Below are 19,989 nucleotides of genomic sequence, written 5' to 3'. Positions count from 1 at the left end.
GACATTGGCCTTACCCATTGCATGATCCCAGACTAAAGAGACATTTGGTCCGATTAGCGTGCAGGAGGCAGGAATCGGGACTCGAGGAGCAATCATCTAACAAGAGGCAGGAAAGCAAGACTACAGGAGAAGACCAACAGTAGCCATGGTGAATGTTCATCACGGAGAGATTTAAATTGCATTCTCGCAGCTGCTAGATGATCTGGATAATTACTGGCTCTGTGTGTCTCAGGCTCTAGGTAACCAGAAGCTTAGTATGGTGCTAGCTCTAATTTCAGGCTTGTCAGTAGTTCTTTGCTGTGCTTCACAGAGCATCAGAATCCCCCACGATGCAAAATACAGAGCAGATGTGAGCCATGAGGAAGGAGCAAACAGTTAATGGTGAGCACACAGGTGGCCTCCCTTGAGCTGCAGTTTTGTTTATTGATTTTTATTTTTTTAAAGTGCAACTCAACACTTCCCCACACACACTCAGGATACTCACAATTAGGAGGAGTTTTTGTGGTTGGTGCCTGTCATTGTGAACCAGCCAGAGCAAGGCTCACTCTTGAGAGTGAATGTCTTGGTCCAGGAACACTGCAGATACAGGCCTAGATTTTCAGAGGTGGCTAGTGACTAAGGGAGGCTGTTTTCAGGTGCTCAACTTCAGACATCTTAGAGGGGTCTGATTTGCAGAACATGCTGAGTGCCCACGCTCTGAAAATTAGGCCCCTGGAAACTGTCTCAAGTTAGGCATCCAAAAATAGAGGCATGCAAAATGACTACTGACTCTGACAATCTTGCCCTGAGAGCCTTATTCTCCTCTGACCTGCAGCATGTGTCACGATTGACCCTTGTGTAAAATGCTGACATTAGAATTTGGTAGTGTCCTACACCCACTTTGTGTGGGTGTAAATGACAACACAAGATGCAGGGCAAAAGGAGAGTCAGGCCCATAGACTTCAGGCAGATTCTGTACAAGCTTCCCCTCCCCACAGCTCTGCCCATGCACCATAGGGTATGTCTACAATGCAAAAAAAAAAAGACCCACAGCCACCAGTCCCAGAACCCAGGTCAACTGACTTTGTCTGAAAGGGCTCGCACTGATGGGCTAAAAATACCCACGTAGACCTGTGGGCTTGGGCTGGAGTCTGTGTGCTGAGGCCTGGTAAGGGAGATGGGTCTCAAAGGCCAGGCTCCAGCCTGAGCCCAAATGTCTACACAGCTATTTTTAGCCCCATAGTGTGAGTCCTACAAGTTCGAGTCAGTTGACCTAGGCTGAGATTTGCTGCCACGGGTCTTTTTTTTTTGCAGTTTAGCTGTACCCCAAGTCGTGACCTGAAACATCCCTTAAGCCTCCAATCTGGCATCTTCCCCCGGTCCAGCTCTGCTGAGGCACTTCAGCCCTAACTTGCACCTCCTCCCCCCTCCCCGCCCCCACTGATGTCTCAGTTCTGGGCTCACCACCCAGCTCTGCCAAGGCCCCTTAATTCTGAGCGACCGTGTCCTGGGGCTGTTCTCTGTTGGAGCCTCTTCCTGGGGAGGATTGTCAGCCATGTCAAACTGTGTGGCTGTCTTGACATGTGGGCCAACATCCATATCCAGGAAGGGTGGAAACACCAAACATATTTTCACCTGAGATCCAAATCACTGTTGAACTCCGCTGCCTAGAGGCGGAAATGCCTATTGAGTGAGCTAGAGGAATGTAGCTTTATTTATTTGGGGCCAAAGCCTTAGAGGGATTAACACCTACAACTCAAAGTCAATGGAATTCACAAAGTCTCAGCGCCGCTCAGGATCTGGTCTTTGTTGTTTTTCATTCAAAATCCGGCAAGTTAAGCCTGGGCAGCAGCACCCGACGTTCTGGCCAGAGAAACATCTGTGACTATGCAGTGTCATTTGCATAGTGAAACCCCTCTAATCCCTTGAGCATGTCGCTCTGCAGTGACATTTCCAGGACATCCACTCTCCAAAAGGCACGAAGTAGCCATGGATTAGAGTTTAAAATAGAAACTTGTTTGTCTTTGTGTAGAGCAAACGATTGCTAGGGAGAAATTGCAATGAACGCACGTAGTGGAATCGCCTGGCACTTGGCAGTTGTACAGTTCAAAGGGGCTTGTGGGAACAGGTGATGGGAGCTGCTCTGCTTTTCACAGTAGGAGGAAGTTCAGAGTAACTGAGATGACATAAACAGGGGACACTTTAGCTCCTCTCTCTCCCACCAGTTCAACTCCATTGACTTCAATAGAGTTAACCCTAAATAGCAGCAGCCTAAGTGAGTTGAGAGTCAGGCCTATAGAGTTTATGCAACCACTAATCACAAGTACTGAACACGCAGTCTATCAGGAGGTTGAAAACTGGATTGAGGCTCTAGTTTTTAACACAGCACAAAACCGGGTGATCCTTGCTCAGTTGTCATGGAATAACCCTCGCATGAGGCTGTGAGAAGCCTCTCATGGTTCTCCCCACCACCAATCTTCCACAAATTCTTCCTGCTTAATTAATAACAGCAGTGCATATTTACAAGCTGGAGCCTCCCTTGTTTGCAAATGTGTCACAGGCAACACCCTCCAAGCCAGCTCCAAGTTCTCACTGTAGAGGATGTTCCAGGCTGGCTTTAGTTAGAGGAGCTGGCCTTAGGCTATCACAGTATCACATGCCCTTGGGCACTCATGGTTGCTCGGGTTTTTATGGTACTTTTCATAAGAGTACGGATTTTGTTAGCTCTGGTTTTCTAGCCATATTCCCCTGGGCTAATTAAATTATGTCTCCCTTGCAGTAGTTTCCTTTGAATGTGATCTTGTTCTTAACTGATTAATAATGTGGGATTTCAGCTATCCCCATTCTGACTGGGAACATGTCACCTCAGGATGGGATGGAGATAAAATTTCTAGACACTGTTAATGACTGCTTCTTGGGACAGCTAGACCTGAAACCCACAAGGGGAGAGAGAATTCTTGATTTAGCCCTAAGTGGAGTACAGCATCTAGTCCAAGAGGTGAATATAGTTGAACTGCTGGTAATAACGACCATCATGTAACTAAATTTAACATCCTTTTCGGGAGGGAAATACCACAGAAGCCCACCACAGTAACATTTCACTTCAAAAAGGGTAAGTACACAAAAATGAGGAGGCTAGTTAAACAGAAATTAAAAGGCAGTCACAAGAGTGAAATACCTGCAAGCAGCACGGAAACGTTCTAAAAACACCGCAATAGAGGCTCAAACTAGATGTAGACCCCAAATAAAAAAAACAAAAAGGACCCAAAAAATGCCACTCGCTAAACAACAAAGTAAAAGAGGCGGTTAGAGACAAAAAGACATCTTTTAAAAATGGGAAGTCAAAACCTACTGAGGAAAATAGAAAGGAGCATACACTCTGCCAAGCGACGTGTAAAAGCAGAATTAGTCAGGCCAAAAACCAAAACAAAACTGAAGAGCAACTAGCAAAAGACATAAAAATTAACAGCAATTTTAAAAAGTATATCAGAAGCTCCTAAGCAGGATAGGTTCCTAACTCCTGTAGATAGAGATGGGAAGATTTTCAAAGGGCAGATAGATGCCCAACCCCCATTGAAAGTCAATGGGAGATGGGTGCTTAATTTCAATTTGTGCCTTTGACGGTCTCCCCCATCACTATTTTATATATACCCTAAAATGTTCAAATGTGAGTAGGGAATGGGGTTCTGGATGGCTCAATTTTGGAATGTACGAATTGAGACACTTTCAAGGGGCCTGCTTTTCAGAGATGGGTGCTCAGCAGTTTCTCTTTCTTTCTTTCTGTCTCACCAGTCCAATCTTCAGAGGTGCTAAGTCAATGGAAGCTTTTGGTGTCCAGCACCTCTGAAACACAGCCCTGCATATTTTCCATCTAATTCTGCAGCGGCATTTCCCGCTGGTTAATAGCGAGCACCTGACTGATTTATTGCTCCTAATGTCTCTTGGTTTGTAATAAAGTTTTCAGCAGCTCTGTCAAGCTCTCCCTCCACCCACATCCCTGCACACACACACATCCCCACACTCGCTTTGTTCTTCTCGCACATAATGTCAACTCATAAACCTTTCATCAAGTCAACCAGGTGGAAAAAACCCATTACTGAAAGAAGTGCTCATTCAGGTTGGGGAGGGGAAACAGTGGGGAAGGAGAACGCTCCCCAATGGGGGGAAAAAAAAGGCGTTATGCACTTTTAGCTGAAAAGCCAGCATTGCTCTGTACCCCAGGTGCCAGGCCTCTGAGAAGCCTGACAAATCTCTCATCCTGGTGACAGGGTATGGAATGTGCTGTGTACATATTCAAAGAGGTAGCGCTTTGGGCCTAATACCGGGTGATGAAAGGGAGGCTTCAGCACACCCAGGCTCCGCCTGTTCAAACAAAAATGCTCGTGCTTTTGAGGGGCATTGGCTTGTATAGGAGTCTCCCTGCATACACACCGTCCTCTCCACCCCCTGTCAGAGGTGTGTTCTAGCCATGCTGGAGGCACTAATGCACTGAAAGATGATGTTGGCTACTCGATACGGCAGGTGATGGATGCTTCAGCGGAAGCCACGCTGCATGGGGAAGGTGCTGAAAAGTAGCCGTGTAGGGGGAAGGGATGGGTGAGATGTGGAGAGCAGGCAGTATCTTGTGGATCACTTTGTATTCAGACAACGTGTGATTGAGAAAGTGCTGGTAGCAGTGGGTACTCAGAGCCCAGGCAATGCAGGATGCGGTGCCAAGAATGCTTTGGTGAGCTGCCAACTGCAAGAGGCTTTTGTGCTTTCCATATACAGTCCTGGAAAGGCTCAATGCCGCCAGGTGCTGAGCACCCTCTGTTCCCACCAGTGTCAGTGAGGAGCTTGGGGATCTAAACACTGCACTGGACTGGGCCCCAAATCAACTGCATCTCTACAAAAGGAGGAAGGACGGGCTTGTGGATGAGGCAATGGAGTAGGACTCAGGAGATCTGGTTTCACACATTCCCTTTGTGACCCTAGGCAAGGGCACTTAATCTCTCAAGGTGAGGAGCCACAGGTCTCGTGCTGGGGTCTGCAGGCCCCCAGGCAACTGCCACATCCCAGCTGCCACCCAGCAGCTTGCTAGTAACTAGTGGGCCAACTGGCTAATGGAACCCCGGCCCCATAGAGGCACCGTCACTGGGTGTCCTGCCTGGAGGAATGCCCAGCACCAACGGTTGGTCCTGCTGCGCTATTTAAGGCAAGAGGAGGTACAGGAAGTTGTCTTTAGAACTAAATCCCTGGCTGGCTGCTACACTGGACCCAGCTTTCTTGCCTGACTCCTGCCTTCTTGACCTGTTCTTGGTTCCTGCCTTGTTCTTGATCCCTGCCTCTGGTCTCTGACACCCAAAGCCAGCTCTGACCCATGGTTCATCTCTGATGCCTGCTCCAACCACAAGCCCTGGTTGTGAACGCCTCATCTATAAAACAGAGATGATCATACTCCTTTCTCACACTGTTTGTCTCTCTAGATTGTAGGTTCTCTGAGGCAGGTGCTGTTTTTTATGATGCCCACATGTAGTGTACAGCACAATGGGACACAGATCCCAATGTGGTCTCTAGGTACTACTGGAATACAAATAATAGAGTCGGCCCCCCAGAATATGTATGAACTCGGGGAAGGGGTGACTAGAGCTGGTTTCGGGTGTGTGTTTGGGAATTAACAATTTCATAGACACTTTTTGAAAGATTCTACTGTTTCATTTTAAATTTCAGTATCTTGTCAATATTTTTGAATTGGTGAAAAAATTTCAACCAGTTCTATCAGTGTTTGAAAGAAGTCGCAGTATTTTTAAATGAAATTATGTTTTCTTTTCTACCCAACAAAATAAAAATCAAATTTTCAAAAAAATTTAAAAGGTTGAATTTCAAAATTCAGAAAATTGCAACCATCTCTAAATAGGACTGAGTGGAGGCCGAATGACGGAGACGCTTTTCCTCCTATGGTGCAGGATACTTAGACTTGGTAGAATTCACTGTTTATGTTTTTATAATTTTGATGGACAATGTTGATTATTTTAAGAATTTTTTTTATTTTTGTCAATTTAAATTTTCACAGTTGTGGGAAACTATGAGGGGTCAGACAATAATTATTTAATGATGGTAGATGTTGGGATTCAGAAAGTTAAAGCTCTATAACAGTTAAAACATAAATTGTCAACATCACATGTCAAAATAAACAAAATAAATATCCTTAAACCAAAATCTAAGAAGTTTTCAGGCAGCATTTTTCTTACTTTGCCACTCTGTAAACTTTTATTATTATAGATGGAAATATTTTTCCATTGGTTTGTGTGCATATGATGAAATTGACAGTTACCAATAAAAGTGTGATGATTTCAAGCCTTCATTTGAAATAAACCAAAATGTTTCACTTTGATCTGGAGCATTTTTTAATATTAAAGAAAAAGAAAGCAAATTTCCAAACACAGTCAGCTCACATGAACAAATCTAAATTTTTAATTTAAAAAATGTGGAAATAAAAACAATTTTTTAGGGTTCATGGGTTTTTTGTTTTTGTTAAATGAAACAACTTTATGAAATCCACAAAAATTAGCAAAATGTTTTGATGTCACTCAATCTGCATCTCTCTCTCTCTCTCTCTCTCTCTCACACACACACACACACGCATGCACACAGTTAAAAAATGTCACTCACCTCAAGGTGAAAAGGAGTGAAGAGCCCTTCATAGCCACAATCCCCAGCCTCTCCTACCCCAAACAAACACACTTAAGTGTATCCCAGAGCTCAGAAGCCAGCTGTTGAGCACATTATGGGCAATTATGATATGAAAATGATGAGCATTTATCAACCCCAAATCCCTCTCCCTTCGTGCTACCACAACTGCTAAGGCTATAATAATTCTTTCCCATCTTCCTTCCTACCATCTCAAAGAACTTTTACATAATTAATCTTCTTGATATCCCTCTGTTATTTCCACTGTCATTATCCTCATTTTACACATAGGGAAATTGAGGCCAGAAAAGGGATGTGGCTTGCCCAAAGTCACACTGTGAGTCAGTGCCACGGTCTAGAATAGAACCCAGGAGTCCTGACACTCAGTCCACTGCTCTAGCATTAGACCCAATTGTCTCCCAATCAATGGTTCGTCATTAGATCTGGTAAAAAAAAATAATCAAAACTTTTTTTTCTAATGGATTATGGCCAGTTTTGACAAACAGAAATTGGCATGAGGCAATATATGTCTTCATCTGAAGTTTTTGTGTTTTCACTGAAAAAAACAAACCCACAAAATCCCAACATTCATCAGTTTTTTGACAACCAAAACATGATGGTGAAGGTGGGGCAGGAGATGAAGAAAGGTTGGTTAGCAACAGAGATGGGGAGGTTTGTTTCTAGAATTTTTTAAGACAAAGAGGCTGCCGTCAACTTCTGCCACCCTGCCTGCTACCCAGAGTTTCAGCAATAGCAAAATAGCCATTATTTCCACATAAATTAATTCAAATCTCTCATCTACAACATATGGGGTAAGAAAGGGGACATCTGGTTCATGTTCTAGATGTCAGAACCACTCACCCAAGCACGCACTAATACTACAAGATGTAACTTGACTGCGTGCATTAGCGTCTCCCCACCCTCTGTCTCCCAGAGACCTGATGCTGTTGTCTCATTATGGTGCTGCCATTTACATTGTCAATAGCAATAATAACAACGCAGTACTTGGCATTGCATAGACCCTTTCATCCAAAGAGCTCAGAACACTTGACAACACAGGTAAATATTACTAACTTAGCAAAACCCCTTTATTGTTATTATTTCTTTGTCCAATAGCACCTAGGGACCTCATTGTACTAGACACTACAAACACACAGTGAAAGAAAAGGTCCCTGCCCTAAAAAGTTTATCATCTAAATAGACAAGACAGACACAGGGTATGTCTCCACTGCCGTGGCTACAGCAGCCCAGCTGCAGTGCAGTAGTGTAGATGCTTCCTACGTTGACAGAAAGGGTTTTTCTGTTGACATAGGTTATCCACCTCTTCAAGAATTCTTCCATCAACATACCTGTGTCTGCAGTGGGGGTTAGCTCAACCTAACTACCGCACCCAGGGCGCTAAATGTTTTGCAGCCCTGAGTGAAGTAGCTAGGTTGAACTAAATTTAGGTGTAGACCAGGTCAAAGAGAAGGAGCAGAAACAGAGGCATAGAGCAGTGAAGTGACTTTCCCTGTAGAGCTAGGAGAAGAACCAAGGTCTTGGATCCTAACCCACTGCCCTCTGGTTTGGACCATAATTGCTGCAAACATGGCATCTTATTAGAGTGGGTGAATTTTTCAAAAGTGTCTACATGACCTAGGAGCCTGACCCATTGATTTAGGCTCCTAAGGAACTTGGATGCCTTTGAAAATTTTACCCAGCGTTACCACAGTATTTGAATAATAATGATTATAATAATAAATCTGGTTTGCTTTTTCTATAGCACCTTCCATTCAGAGATTTAAAACTCTAATTGATGGATCCTCACAGCCCTCTGTGCGATGCAGCATTGGAGATTCCTGAATGATTCGCAGCAAAAAACAGATTTGGTGAATTTCACGTCTCTTTTGGCTCTGGAAATCTCTGAAAGCACATTGCAAATGCCTGGGGTTTACTCAAGGATTTGGTATTGTGAGTTTTATTGTTTTTACTTGGTGGAATGATCACAAACGGCTCTCTGTGATTATTCGATACCTGATTATACAAAATCCGTGTTGGTTTGTTTTGGCTGGTCACCTAAACAATATGGGTTCTCTGAAACTAACTCATATCCTTATAGGGAATCTTGAAGAGGGCAGAGGAGGACAGAGTCTCAGCTGGTGCCAACTGGCTCCACTGACATCACAAAGGCCCTGCTTAATTAGGAAAGATGCTTAAGCATGTGTCTATCTTTAAGCACATGCTTAACTCCCATTGAAATAAATGGAAGTTAAGGATGATCTTAAAGTTAAGGATATGATTAGGTGCTTTACTGCATTGGGGCTCAGATGGGGATCTGGTCTTGAGGCTTTGAAACGCTTAAGGGAGAAGAAGCCGATTATGAGGATTAAGGAATGTGAGGAGATTCTGTAGCTTTTCTTTTCTGGGCTGTACAGTCCTTGCCTGAAGATCATGCTTAGTAATTTTAATCTCTCATAAAATGCTGTGGCTGGGTATCGATACGCAAGGCAACTCTGCAAATCAGGGCAACTTGATCATCTGTCTAAATTTGACTGGAGGGAGGTAGATTGTCAAAGGCCCAAGAATCACAAAAAGATTTGAAAGTCAAGGGCACCTAACTCCTATTTCTGCCTCTGAAAAGCTCCCCTTTGGTACCTAATTTTCGACATTTGGTCTAATGTCCTTGTTGAACTTTGCAAAGTCAGTGTCATTTCACACCATTTATATTACATGCAGGCTGATTAAATGAAAAACACCATGGTGACAAAAGGTGAAGAAGGGGACACAAAACTAACCTGGCTTTGCCAAGAGATTGAAAGTACACTGTGGTCCATGTGGATGTCAGAGTCTGCCCTCCCACCCCACATCTCTCTCACAAACACACTTTGTAATAGAATAGAAACCTGAAACTTCTGCCTCCAGACCAAAGCCATGCCATCTCTGCAGTGCAGTAGCTAGGAAACCAGCATGGCAAACCTAGTAACCTTTTGACATGGGGTGGTTCTCGTTTACTACATGATGCAATGTTAAGCAACCCTTTTGAGAGTACTAGAGTGCCATGGAGATTGTTGGCCTTAGGAGGTGAAGGGGTTTGTCAAAGAGAAACTGAGCAATTGCAACAGACTGGAGTTTCCTGCATCTAAAATTCCTCTACAGGCAAAGTTAATCGATTTTTCAAAGATTTTATTTGGGAAGAAAAGGCCACAATCCCAACTTTCCCTGCACAAACTCCCCAGTCAGAAGCACCAAAAGGTTTCTGGCAGGGGATTTTTCATCAAGGTGGATTTTCCCGTGGATGTATTTGTGTGTTCATATGTCATGGTTTCCCAGTATCACAGGCTCTGAATAGTGTCATGGGCACAAGCAGAGTGAAATTCTGAGGCATGGCAAAATCTATCCCTGCGTATTCTTCATTCCGTGCCAGTTAGCCTCCTGCTGGAGACTTCTCCCTGCCAACATGGGGGAAGGAAGAAGAGGCCAAACATAGGTTAGGTCTACAATGGAGCTGGAAGGTATAAATTCCAGCTTGAGTAGACATACCTGTGCTAACTCTGGTTGAGCTAGCATGCTAAAAATAGAGCGCAGCCACAGCGGTGCAACTACCAGGACTGGATAGTCACGCAAGCGTTATTCCATCAGAAACCCGAGGTGTGTACTTGGGCAGCCAGCGCATCCCTCCGCTCATGCCACCAGGGGTACACTCCACATTACTCCTCCAGCTCCAGAGGGGCATAGTTGTCAACCATGGTCTTTATCCTGGAGCTTCAGATGATCTTTCAGGTACCCTGGCCCCAGGCCATGGAGTTCTGTGAAGATAGGGACCCAAGACCTTGATTTTATGCTTCAGAGGAAGGCCATAGATCCCTGTATATTACACCAGGTCAATTGTCCAATATTGTACATGGGTGAAAATATTCTTTTCTGACCCCAATAGCCCGTAGCAGGGAATTAGATGAGGGTTTTTTTTTAAAAAAAATAAAACAACAACCCTGCAAAACCACAAATATTATTGATGGCCATAAAATTATCCAGACTCTTTAAAACCCAGCCAAGTTACAGTATTTGCCATGAGTTTATTTGCTGCACCATTAACGGACGCCATACAAAATTTCGTGTATGCCTCTGGAATGGACCCTGCACCTCTGCTTAAGCAGTTGCTGTCGTGTTATTTTTCTTATATGCTTCATTCTGGGTTCTTTGCCCTACATTTTTGTCCTGAAAAAGATGAGTGAAAAGTTGGTAGGTGGGTTTTGTGTGTGTGTGCGTGTGTGTGTGTGTGTGTGTGTGAGATACACAATCTCTTACAAACTCTGATGGAAAGGCATTCTGCTATGTGACAGATGTTTCATGTTAATATCAGATTTCGGAGGAGTGTGGCATCTTTGAAAATGAGACACAGTTCTTATCCAAAATCATGCATGTGAATACACCCCCATTTTGAAAGAGAACAGGAGCCAAATTTGCAAACGGCCTCTATCTTCGGGCCAGATTCTGCCACAGGTTGAGTAGTAACTTATTCCTCAAGTAGTTCCACTGCTGGCAGTAGTAGTGTTGCTACGGCCATGATTTTATGGTGAGTCTCACAGTATTTGATATTTTTTTTAAAGCCCCAGCTCCTCGAGTCATGGGATTATGTGAACATCAGGGTGGTCTGCCCCCTTATGGCCGGGGAGGAGGCCAACGAGCAGGTGCTGGGAATCATCTGACTCAGCTGAACCACATGAAATGATTGTGTTTGATGATTCCCGGGTAGGGGATATAAAGGAGGGGCCTAGCTCCAGGCAGAAGGCTAGGACCAGGAGAAGGCTTGGAGTACACTCTCCTGTGGTTACAGCAGAAGACTATGAGAGGGCAAGCAGGCCATGTGGAACCCCCCCCCCCCCCACACACACACACAGATCACAGATGGTTTTGGCCATTAATCTGGCCCTACAGTCTTAGTTAGGAACACAACTGTTACTTTATGTCAGTGGCTCTCAGCCTTTCCAGACTACTGCACCCCTTTCAGGAGTCTGATTTGTCTTGCCTACCCCCAAGTTTCACCTCCCTTAAAAACTACTTGCCTACAAAATCACACATAAAAATACAAAAGTGTCCCAGCCACACTATTACTGAAAAAAATGCTTTCTTTCTCCCTTTTACCATGTAATTATAAAATAAATCAATTGGAATATAAATATTATACTTACATTTCAGTGCATAGTATATAGAGCAGTATAAACAAGTCATTGTCTGTAGAGAATCTAGGTTTGTCCTGAGTTTACTAGTGCTTTTTATGTAGCCTGTTGTAAAACTAGGCAAATATCTAAATGAGTTGATTTACCCTCTGGAAGACCTCTGCGTACCCTGAGTTGAGAACCATTGCTTTATGTTATTGCTCAGTGTTTCCCTTTGTACCTCTGTGTGTGTTGGCAAAGAATGAACAGGGTCCTGAAGTAGAGGCTACAAACTGAACTGGGTGTGCTGATTATTTTGCCCCGGCTGATGATGGGATGCAGCAGCCTACAGTGAGAATCTCAGCTTTCAGTTAAAAAAAAAAAAGAGTAAGTTTCTAGCCCTCATGGTTATAGAGAGAAGCTTGAAGACAGCAGCCCATAAGGTTCAAAACCTAGAAGGAAAGTAAAAAGCAGCCAACCTGTATTAAAAAATAAACAGCTCATGATTTTTAAGCCTATCTTGTGATTTTTTGCAGGGGAAGAGGAACCCTCCCATGATTTTTGAAAGCTTGAGGGTCTAAGAGCTGCAATACGGTCTACGTTTGGATTGGCGCCCCCATCTAGCAAAGCATGTGCATAACTTTAAGCATGTGAATAGTTCCATAGAAGTCAATAGGACTATTAAAGTGCCTAAAGCTATGCATTTGCTTAGGTGCTTTTCTGGATCTGTGCCCAAGGTCAGCATGGGTTTGGTCCTGCTTTGAGCAGGGGGTTGGACTAGATGACCTCCTGAGGTCTCTTCCAACCCTGATATTCTATGATTCTATGAGTTTGAATGGGAGTATCAGGTCCCTGACAATGGATTGAACCTCTGGACATGAGCATCGCTGAACTTTGAAATACAGACCCGTGCTGCGTCTACACTATTCAGCTTGGTCCCATGTCTGTGTTAAACTCACTTCACTGTACTAAGATGTACTTCCCCCTGCCACCAGAAAGAACATGACTGACAAGTTCTATTTCCCATGTCCATCCAGGGAGGGTGTGCAGAGCAGACACCAAATCGAGAAGGAAGGGATGGGAGCACGTTTTCCCAAGAGAAAAAGCACTTTCATAGATTCATCACTGAATCTCAGCGTTCAGCCCTTCACTTTTTTGGCAGAGCAGAAAGCTGAAGAGGAAAAAGAAAAGTGAATGAGTGAGACTGGCCAATCTCGTCTGGTCTCTGCATGCTCCATTAGCTCTGGCAGGTGATAGAAATGCAGATTACACTGTGCAAAGGATCATAAATCACTGCTGGAGATGGGCGGGAGGGAATTGGGAATGGAAGAGAGGGGGGATTTGTACTCGAGAGGAGCACATGGCTGAGGCCAGAGCAACATGCACATCAGTAGGGCCCCCTGGAGAAGGGGTTTTGCAACAGCAGATGTTGAGTTAAAACATAGAACATCATAAAAAATGAAACCATCCCCCCAAGTGATTAGGGAGACCAATGATTGCTCTGGCACCAATCCTGCAAAGGTTTCTGCGTGCACCTAATTCTTCATAAATAAACGCTCCTCTTGGCTTCAACGAGACCACTCACCTGCGTAAAGGAAAGCACATGTATCACTGTTTGCAGGATCAGGGTACAAGAGGTTGTATTGGGCTTCTCCGCCTCTGTGAGCTGGGCTGCATGTGGGTATGGATCGAGAAAGGGGCAAGGGGCCTAAAAGAGCATGCCCCTGTGATGGGTGGGGCCACGTGCAGCCAGATCTAGGTGAGGCAAGAGCTGCTATGTGCAGGCTCTGGCTGTACTAAGTTTGTTTGGACTATTAAATGCACTCTCACCTCGTTCCGTTGGGTACACTTGGTGCTACCATGCTAACAATAAGCACCCCAAGATGAGGTTCCTGCTGTGCAGACATCCAGCACAAGACCTTTGGCACCTCTTATGCCTTGATCCAAAGTCTGCTGAATGTGAGTTTTTCTACTGACTTCAGTGGGCTTTGGATCAGGCCTTTAGTGCAACTTATGTGGCGTGCAGACCTTATGCTCTCTGCTGATTCTCCCGTTACCAGCAGCTAATTGCTCAGATCCCAGTCAGTGCTAGTGGGGGTAATCACAACACATGTTTTAAATTGGCCTGCTAATTATTATGGTTATTAACTTAGCCACAAAGGTAGCACCTAGCGGCCCCTATTGAGATCACAGCTCCATAGGGGTAGGCACTGTCCAAACATTTAATAAAAAGAGGGTCACAATTACAATCTGAGTAACAATCATGCAACAGAAGTGGGGCGAGGCTAAAGCCTTATCCTTTTTCTGCTGTAACCACATGCTACTACATGTGTGCTGTTCATTCGTCCAAATAAAATTAGAGGAACATTGTTGGGATTTCGGTAACCTCCACTGGGAAAATTTAGAACAAACAGTTTAATCTAGGCAGGACATTCCCTTTTTAAAAAAATATTAATTTGAGCTAGCCAAGAAAAATTGAGCATTTTCTAATAATCCAGACTCATAATTATTGTCTCTAGGAGGAGAAAATAATGAAGATTGAATCAGTGCTACAGGCTATCTGAATTTTTGGCCTGAATAACCTTTGCCCTGAACTGCCATTTACAGAAGTGCAAAATAAAAGGCTACGAAATCAGCATGGGACTTAGAGTGTGCACAAGCTGCCTGCCGGCCCTCAGCAGGAGTTCGGTTAGTTCCACCCCCACGGCTAGGAGCATGAGACCCACAGTACCTCTTCGCTAAGACTCTACTTCTGAATGGTGTAAGATGTTTCTGGTTTATAACTGCTGGTGAATGGGGTGGGGTTGAAAGACCTGGGTTATCCTCAGAAGAGAGTTTAAACCAAAGTCTGTAAAGCTTTATGTAAGTAGTAATCATAATAATTAATAACACCTGCCTCTGACATGGTGATTTGCATCAAAGTGCTTTACAAAAGGGGTCAGTATCGTTATCCTCATGTTGGGGACACTGGGGCATGGCCACTAGGTAACTCGAGGGGATGGAAGACCACGAGTGTCGATAAAGCCCCCTCGCACTAGGCCCAGGTGTCCTTGGCCCCCCTCCTGCCTGGAGGCACTCGCAGCAGCTCTGCGTACTAGGCCCAAGTGTCCTTGGCCCCCCCGCCTGGAGGCACACACAGCAGTTATGCTGAGAATCTGCAACAGTATGTTGCAGAGTCAGACTGCCTGAAACTAAGCAAGGCCAAACAGGGGAGATATGGAAGAACAATGCTGAATAAAGCAGCTTTATGTATAGTTTAACAAATGATACAGAGAATCAGGAAACTAGCTGGGAACTGGATTGGCTGGCTATATGGATACTTGGGGCAGCTTGCTATTGGATAAGTATGCTGGGAAAAAGGATGTATAAAAGCCTGTGTAACTTCCTGCTCTGTGTGCAGGATTTGAGATTTTATTCTCCCTGTACCTTTTTGCAGCTGCAAATAAACTTTTCTGCTTCTCCACCCCGTTGTGATTATTGGGTGTAGCACACCGGGTAACGAACCACTCAAGCTGTTGTTCAGCCTCTCGGCACTGGGTGCCGGCAACACTCATTTTAGAGATGGGGAAACTGAGTTCTAGCTATGTATCTGGATTGCTCTCTGTGCCGCAAAAGTGCTATGTAAGTACTAGTTATTATTCTTATTTTATGTATTATTTTAGCCTAACTCTGCTCCCATTACCATCCAGGCCATAAGTACGAGCCATTCCTTTGGCTTCACAATGCAGCCCCTGCTGGCACCACAGCCGAGCTGCCCCAAAGAGGAAGAGTGAGTGAATTCTACCGAGCCTGGCCAGTGTGACAGGAGGAAGGTGAAGCAGCAGAAAGAGGGAGTGAATTGAAGAATGAAAGCGGTTTTGGAAATTTCAGTGTTCAGGACCCTCCCTGTTGCCCAGCTTTTCAGCTCAGTGCTGCTATCTGCTGACAGTCAGGGAAGAGCAAATGTTTCATACTTTTGTGCACATTTAAGAACGCCAAGAAATGAACAGAGCCCAAACCCTTAGCCCCTGCTTAATAACAATCAAGATGGGCATGTGGCCAACCCCTTGCAATAGTTTAGGAAAAGAAAGAAATGTCCGAATGACCCACTTGCGTAGGAAGGAGTTTCCTCTGTGTAAGCAGGATATTCTGTGCCATACGCAGCCCTGCCCTACCCTGCAGTGGCTCCCTGTCCCTAGAAGCTGCCGCTGGCTTGCTTCAGTCAACCAGTGAGTCCAGGTCTTGATCAGGATTCCAGCTAACTGCTCATGGGAATGTGCATTAGAACCTCTCTTTCCAAACGATTGGTCTAGGTTATTGACACTATAAATGTTCCTGGAACGGTACCAATCTGAGTTAAAGAAGCATTAGATACTATCCGTTAAAGCAGAGCACTGAAGACACTCCTCCTGGGTTCCACGATGGTGTCACTTTGGGCCAGTCACTTAGGCCAACATTTCAGTCCTATGTGCCTTAACTTAGCTTAGACCCTTAAATAAGTGGCCTCATTGTCAAAGGTGCTGAACACCTAGAGTTTCCATTGACTTCAGTAGGACCTGTGAGTCAACACCCCTGCTAACCAGGCCACTTATATATATATGCCGAAGAGCTCTAACACACCTTTCAGGAATTATTAATGACACAATAAGAACTAGCCCAAACCTTCCAAAACTTGAGTCAGACACAAAATCAGCTCTGAGGTTTGCAGTGTAAATTATCTTGGTTGACATGTCATTTTTCATGCACCTCCTGGCTTCAGCTGGTGCAGGAAATATATCACACGACGAGCTGTGGCACTTCTGTAACAACCCCTTTGGCTTGATGGGTCATCAGCATAAAATGAACCAAGGGACTTTCAGAACTAAAAGCAGAAGTCTCTACTATTGGAGCTTCAGGAGCAACTCCTTTAGCTGGAAGCATTAGTAGGCTATTATCCTCATATGTGGACCAGCCACAAAAGAGAAACACAGGACACACAATTGAGTAATGTGCTAAGCTTCAATCCCATCACTGTCAAGGAAGCTCATCCTTGTGAGGTTTAGTTTCCAGACTTGAGAGTGTCAGATAAATCTTGATGGCTCTATGACGTGAACCCACTCTTTGCAGAGTTCCCCAGCCCTTCTTTGGGAACGGAGCTAGGTCCTTCCTATCCACACAGAATTCTGTAGTGTGAGTCATATACAACAGTGTTAGCATGGGTCTGGAATATCTCAGCACATAAGTATTTATCCTTCACTAAAATAACGAAAACCATGTCTGGATCTGAGTAATATCCTCTCTGCAGTCTGCCAAGAGGGGCCTTGTGTTTTCAGTATTGAAAACCAAGCATGATTTTTTGCATATTTTATGTTACCATGGTTTATGTCCAAATGAAGGGATTTAATTTCATCCATCATCGTGCCATGGTTTCCACATGACACCAGTGCATTCCTGCTTGCTGTTCTGAGGGATGACAGAATAGAATTAAACGTTCCAACCACCATACTTAAAAGCAAGAGCCCAATTTCCTTAGGCCCTGCAGTTCACAGGGCAGAGCCTCAACCCATGTACATTGTTTTCCGTGGAGCTATGACATTTTACACCAGCTATGTATCCATCCCCAGATGTATTTAGTGCAGAAGATAGTCCAAAGAAGGCAGATATAATGAGACTGAGAAGTGAGATAGATAAAGTGAGATTTGATACGGTTAAATTTAGAGTTTAAGAGGTTTAGAACCCTTTCCAGCCATAACCACTGGCATGATCTTCTAATCTAATCTATCTATCTAGCTAGCTAGCTAGCATGAGTCTCTTTCTCCCCACGTCCCTACCCAGGCTATCTCTGCCCTGCTCAGTCTCTATGCAATGTAGATTTAGCCATGTCCGTTGCAGAATATTAGACAAGGTGGGTGAGATCATGTTTTTAAATGTTATTTATCTATTTATCAAAAGATATCTCTGTTCCATCTCTGACTGTTCTCTCTAGCTGGGAATATTATTGTATTTTCCGGTTTAACATTCATTAACCAGCCCAACTTCTGCCGAGAACCAGGGGGAAGGAGTCCCTCCAGACATCATTCCACCAACCACAACCTGCCCGTCATGCCAGCCAACTTCTGCTGAAAGATATCACAGAAGCATTTGTCAACTAGGAGTCTTCTTGCCGTGTCAGGTTGTGGATGGAGGAATGGACTTCTCTAAGAACATAGGCTGGGATTTTCAAAGGAGTCTACAGGAGTTAAGCAACCGACTCCCACTGAAATTTAAGCCCCAGTTCCTAAACATACTGAGCTATTCTGCCGTCACAACCTGCCAGCACAAAAAGACTGCTGATTGGGTGACATTTTGTGATAAGGGCTAGTTCTTTGGATGAGGTCAACACACAGCAGCAGGGAGCACTCATGAGACCAGCCTAGTTCAGAATGCCAGCAGGGAGCGCTCATGAATACTGATGACTTTCGTGCCTGTCTGTCACACTCTAACATTCACACCATGAGCTGGAAATATGGTGTCCCACCTGAGAATTGGAAAATCCCTGTAGATAAGGAAAGGGTACGTATTCAATACGTGTTTTATTTTCTGGAAGGAAAAAGACTTCAGAAGGCAGATGATAACTAATCATTTGGGCCCGGAGTCAGCACTATTGCAGGAACAGTGATCAAACTTTGGCAGCTTTAGGATCTTGCCCTGGGATTTACAGTCACATGATTGGGTGTTGTCATGGCAGCTGAAGGTATTATGGTCACTGTGGTGATGGAGCCAGTGGTCTGGGAGGGGGAAAAGGGAACCAACCAGGACTCAGAGATGAAGAAACTTTGTATTAATTAAAAGCAAATGTTGTATGTTGGCTGGTGAGTTCCAAAGCAGATGTTAGTAAAAATAGCCAAGAGCAAAAAGTTATAAATAATGAGGGTAATAAATATATGTTACTGTTATTTCATATTTACCCAGGTCAGAGCCATGTGTCATCCAGTGCTGGAAAATATCATGGTGTGAGACGTGTCACGTTCAAACAAACATGCACACAAACATGCTGTGTTGTAATGTACACTCTGCAGAGAGCCACATGTCTTCCTCAATGCACCGCCTGGCCCAGTCACTCATACCAATGCCCATCAAGAGCTGTATATGTTCCACCCACACCCCATATCCACGTACCTCTCTAGATAGCACCTTGCCTACAACTCCTGCCTCACTGTACAGAACTTGAACTCAGCACATCTCTCACTTTATAGTCCTTGCCTGAAACGCTGTGCACTCAGCAGCGGTGACTTGTCTTAGTTCCTTTGTGAATCTGAAATTTTCCTTGCAGCCAGTATCTTAGAATTCAGGCAATTCCCACTGGGTGATACCAGTATATGCCACAGGGAGGTGAAGAAAGAGTTCCAGATTCATCTCTGGCCTAACCTCATTGCAATTAATGAGTGAGACCAGAGAAGAACTGGACTTCTGTTTTGATTGCAGACATCTTGTGTATGTGCTCCATGGTGGGATGTGCCTAAGGGAGTTAGGCAGCCAAATCAAATTGAATGTAATGGGTTTGGGGTGCCTAATTCCCTTTTTTACTATTGAAAATCCCAGCCTATGGTCTTCGGTACGAGCTGACTCATCACCCTTCACTCTCTACATTGAAAGGCAGGCTGTGGGAGACTCCTTCTGGCACCAATGCGTTATGGCACTGCAAAGACATCTACATATGCACGTTCCCTGATGCCATCAGAGCCCAATTCACTGTTGGCACAAGTGAGCACAATCCAAATCTTCAATGGGATTTCACCCACCTACTCCTGAAGTGAATTTGGCCTAGATATTCATATCCACACCATTATATATAAAACCCGTATAGAAACATCTTCCATATACATGTACATATATGCAGAGTCCTGTATATGTAGTGTACACACATATGGGCTAGATTCTTAGATGGTGTAAATCAGCATAGTTCCAATGAAATCAAGAAAACTAAGTTGATTTACAGCACCTGCAACTCTGGCACTGTGTGTGTCTCTGTGTGTAAACTGAATATAACTAGACTGACCAGTCTGGTTTAACTTTCCAAGTGGAATAAAGTACAAATTTATTTTTTTCAGATGCCATAAATGATGAAAAGGAAATTACATTTAAAGCATTACAGTCAGAGTTTGGTAATCTAACACATTACAAGTAAGAGAGGTAAGAGATTTTTTTTAAAAAGAAAAAAGAGAGAATATGACATATACCTTTACTAGGGTTTCTCTCTATATATGGG

General features: G+C 44.2%; 1 long non-coding RNA gene across 5 annotated transcripts in view; it reads left to right on the top strand.

Moving 5' to 3' along the window:
- Positions 1-14,828: 14,828 nt before the first annotated feature.
- The window catches only part of LOC311513293, a 41,151-nt gene continuing 35,990 nt past the window's right edge, over positions 14,829-19,989 (top strand). For all 5 annotated transcript variants that reach the window (XR_014709699.1, XR_014709700.1, XR_014709701.1 and 2 more), the window contains exons 1-2: positions 14,829-15,404; positions 19,832-19,913. This is a non-coding gene — a long non-coding RNA (uncharacterized lncRNA). The remainder of the gene's footprint in view (positions 15,405-19,831; positions 19,914-19,989) is intronic.

This window comes from Lepidochelys olivacea (genome assembly GCF_965140295.1).
Source record: "Lepidochelys olivacea isolate rLepOli2 genome assembly, chromosome: 26".
NCBI lineage: Eukaryota > Metazoa > Chordata > Testudines > Cheloniidae > Lepidochelys > Lepidochelys olivacea.
This window is presented reverse-complemented; position numbering and strand designations above follow the sequence as displayed.